Here is a 4,224-nt window from a genome sequence, read left to right on the forward strand (position 1 = left end):
TTCATTCTCGGATTTATGTTTCCCCTGCTTTTTTTTTTTTTTTTTTTTTTTTGCTTTAGGATGCATGTATTCACTGGAGAGAAACAGAGAGACAGTTAGAGGGATGGCAAGAAATCACCCTCTAGGGGGGACGGCCACCCCCACAGGGTTAGTCCCCTCTCCTCCATTTTCTTTTAGGAATTTTGGGCATGCATGCACATGCAGCATGATTTCAAGCAGGACTTGAACTGCAGTTGGCCATGTGGGAGTTTAGAGTCTTAACCACTATGCCACCTGCTGGCTTCAAGTTTTCACCCTCTTAATCTCATCACAACTGGAACCAAATTTTAGCAAATGAATTGTAAGGATACACCTTCAAAACATGGTATCATTCTAAACTTTCTTAAGTCAGTTAATGTCTTTATTTCTCTTGCCATTTCTACACTGCCTCTATCCCTAAGCCAAACTATCATTACATCCTTAGATCCTGCAGAATCAGTTTCTTTGAGTTCTTCAGTCATTGCAGAGATAATAAAAATGGAAGGTGTCTAAAAATCAGAATAGTTTCAAGCTGTGTGACCTTCGGTAAAAACTTTGTAAGTCCTTGTCAGATCCAAAAATGGAACATAATAAGATATGATTCCTTCTTTTTGTTGATTTTTTGAAATACATGCAAGTAGTTAACATTTTCATAAATAATTGTGAAAGTTCTTAGCATTTTTTAGTATTCATCAAATATTATATGTTTTTTCTCTGTACCCCTCTACAGCCTATTCACTCATAGAAGTCTTCAGAAATTTGTCTTAGGAGCTTGAGTAACCAAGTTTGATTTTAAGATCTTATATTGGGTCATTAGAAAAGTCCTGATGCATTTTTGCATAGGAAAATATGTCATGACTTTTCTGATGATATGAGAACAGAAATCTTAGGGAAGTTGCTTAGGCTCTTTGCCTTAGTTTCCTAATTTGCAAAGTTTAAATAGTGATAATACTTATTACATAGGGTTATTGTGAAATAGAAAGTGATGTAAAATGATCTACTACTGCCTAGACCATAGAAAATTTTGAATAAATATTATCTACTAATTTTAAACTCTAAAGGCATCTAGATTATGTTAAATTCCTAAATATCCCTTGTTACATTATTATTCCTAATGAAAGTCTAATATATTAAGGATAATCCCTAGTATAGTCTTCCTGAACAGAGTTCAATATTTTATCCTAAATTTCCTCAACTATAAAATAGGAGTAATTATAGCACCTCCTTTATAGTAATATTTATGGGTAGTAAATGCAAAAAAATGTAAAGCACTTAGCAGTAAATTTTCAATATCTATCATCTCTTATGATTAATTGTTCAGTCAACTAATATTTACTAAGTACTTTCTATGTCCCTGGTATTGTTATAGGTGTTAGGAAAACAATGGCAGAAGGTACTACCAAAAAAAGATGAACTCTCTGCCATCATGGAATTTACATTCTAGTAGGAATTATAGATAAATAATTGCTATGAAGAAAACTAGATATAAGGTAGCTAGGTATGTCCTTTCCAAGGACCTTAAACAGTATGACATAAACAGTATGACATTGGAGTATGCAGATAAAGGGGCCAAGAAAAGGCTAGATTGTCAGATTATTGTATTGATCATTTGTGCTGGAAATTGTATTTGAAGCCTGGAATGGCAAATGATCAAAAAGTCTAGAGGGTGCTGACTAAAGCCTGGCCTACTATAGTATCAGCTGTCAGCACTGACATTTAATCAAGGGGAGTGGTGAGACAAGCAGAGATGATGTTATTTGTGAAAGTCTGAGGATGTACTAGAGTCATTAATGTTTTGTCTGTTTTGGAGAAACTAGTCCAAATATTCATGTTTTCCAAATCTCATAAAAATAGTTATTGTCCTTTATTAGCTTTTAGAATGAATACTAGGTTGCTTCCTAGAGATTTTATGAAATGTGTGGATCTTAATGGTACCTCATTTATCCTATGCATAAAACATGCTGATAATGTTTTCAAAAAATGTAAGTAATAAGCTAGCTAATAAACATCTTTATGCAGTAATACTGTCTGATGAGTGGTAGATTTGAAGATAACTAGCACCTAATTATAGCAGTACCTCTCTATTTGTATTTGCAAAAGCAGCCTTATTACTAAATATATTCTATTTGAAATCCACGTAGACTCACTGACTTATGCCTTCTATTAGAGGAGTTAAATACTGCATTTGTAGACCTGTCCACTGTGTCAAAAGACCATAAAACTAGAAGTACTTAAAGATACTCAAAATTTAAACTAGACTTGCACTCGATAGACTCTTTGGAATTTTGAACATAAAATTAGGGAAGAGTGACAATGAGGATAAATCTACATCACATTCAGTAGAAACAACTCAATTGGATTACTCTTTTACATCAAGCTCTTACCATTCAGATAATGAACTTCGAAGGCTAAGGTGTCACTATACTGCCATTCAACCTACTTACATTTCATGTATTTAAGAATTTCCACAGAAAATCTCAGCATTTTGATAGATTAAAAAAGAATAGTGACATGGATTTTGACGTTTCAAAAACTTAAGTAATGGGGATGCATTGTCAGATAACAGTACCATGATAAGAATCCACTGAGAGGTGATATTAAGACAAGCTTGTAGGCAGCTAAACAATGAAATCCTGTTAGATAACTGGGCCTCAGTTATTATGAAGAATTAACAATTGGGCTCCAAATCTCAGGAGAGGAGCTAGCAATAATTCAATTTTAAATGCTAAGCTAGGCCATATTTATTGAATGCCTTTGCTCTGATGGGCATTGAATGAAACACTTATGAGATAGTGGGGAATACTAAATTTGTCTTGTAAGAGATAGATAAGTAGTTTAGTATAAAAAATAGTATGACAAAAGAACAGGGCACTTTGAAAACACATAAGAAAGGAGCTAAAGCAAAACTGGGAAAAGAACAAAGGCTGATACCTCATGGAGCAGGAATTAGTGAAGGAAGATACAGGTAAAGGAGAGCCACAATCCTAGAACTCTGGGCTTAATATGGGATTGGTTTCAGGGTGATGGTTACAAGTTGAAACATTCTGAATCAGTGGTCAGCTATACTTGTACTGAAAGTTTGCTCTGAGCTCAGAGGTTATGACAGCCATTTCTTTTTCTGTGAATAATCAAACTTTTTTTTCACATATACTGAAAATTTCTTTGATGAATTGTCTTCCTATACTTTTGATTAAAATTAAACCCATCCTCTCCCCCTCTACATGTCTGTGTGTGTGTGTCTGTGTGTGTGTGTTTATGCCTCTAATGTTTTTTAAAGTAAGTTTCAGGGCCAATAGGTGGCTGGTGATTAAGGCGTTAGACTCCCACTTAAACCATGATTCAACTCCCAGATCTGGCTGCTTGCTTTCTCACTTTATCTCTGTTTCTCTCTGGCGAGTGTACATGCCTTATAGCAAATTAAAAATAATTATAATAAGTCTGTGCAGAAAGATGGCCCAGTGGTTACCCAAGTTGGTGCTGTTTGTGTGTCTGGGTAACATTTGTCCATCTCCAATTGCAGAAACAGTTTTCAGGAAACTTGTAACCAATCAAAACATTTATGAGAATGGTCATGGACAGCAGTGCAGTGTCTGGAACGGGGGCCAGTCCCTGACCCCTAAGCTGTGAGCCATCTAATAAATCAGGCATTTGTACAGCCCACAGAGCAAGACAGGCCATCAAAGAAGACTTCACTACATTTGATTACATACTGTGCATGAATGAAAGCAATCTGAAAGATCTGAATGGAAAAAGGAATCAAGTTAAAAACTACAAAGGTAAGATCAAACTGCTCGGGAGCTATGAGCCACAGAAGCAGCTCATCATTGAGGACCCATATTATAGGAATGACTCTGATTTTGAGGTGGTGTACGAGCAGTGTGTCTGGTGCTGCTACACCTTCCTAGAGAACGTACACTAGTGGTCATCCTGCCGGCATCAACTAAGGCCTGTATGAGGCCCCGCACTGGTGATGGTGCTGATGTGCAAGATGTCCTGCAGCCCCTGGCCCCAGATGTTCTTTAGTTGATTCTGTTTCTTACTTTAAAAAATAATTGTGGATAGAAAACAAATGTGTTTGGCATGAAAATAAATAAAAATCTTTAATTCATATAGTTTATGGGGTGCGTTTCCTCAAACTAGGAATATCTCCTACTTGGCCCCAATTACAAATATAGTGGGACAAAAAAACCTATAGAATAAAATGCA

General features: G+C 35.8%; 1 pseudogene; it reads left to right on the forward strand.

The window, feature by feature from the left end:
- The first annotated feature begins 3,468 nt into the window (after window positions 1-3,468).
- On the forward strand, window positions 3,469-3,937 carry LOC102478175 (low molecular weight phosphotyrosine protein phosphatase pseudogene; annotated as a pseudogene).
- The last annotated feature ends 287 nt before the right edge of the window (window positions 3,938-4,224 follow it).

The sequence above is a fragment of the Tupaia chinensis genome, unplaced genomic scaffold (assembly GCF_000334495.1).
Source record: "Tupaia chinensis unplaced genomic scaffold, TupChi_1.0 Scaffold145659_1, whole genome shotgun sequence".
Classification (NCBI taxonomy): domain Eukaryota; kingdom Metazoa; phylum Chordata; class Mammalia; order Scandentia; family Tupaiidae; genus Tupaia; species Tupaia belangeri.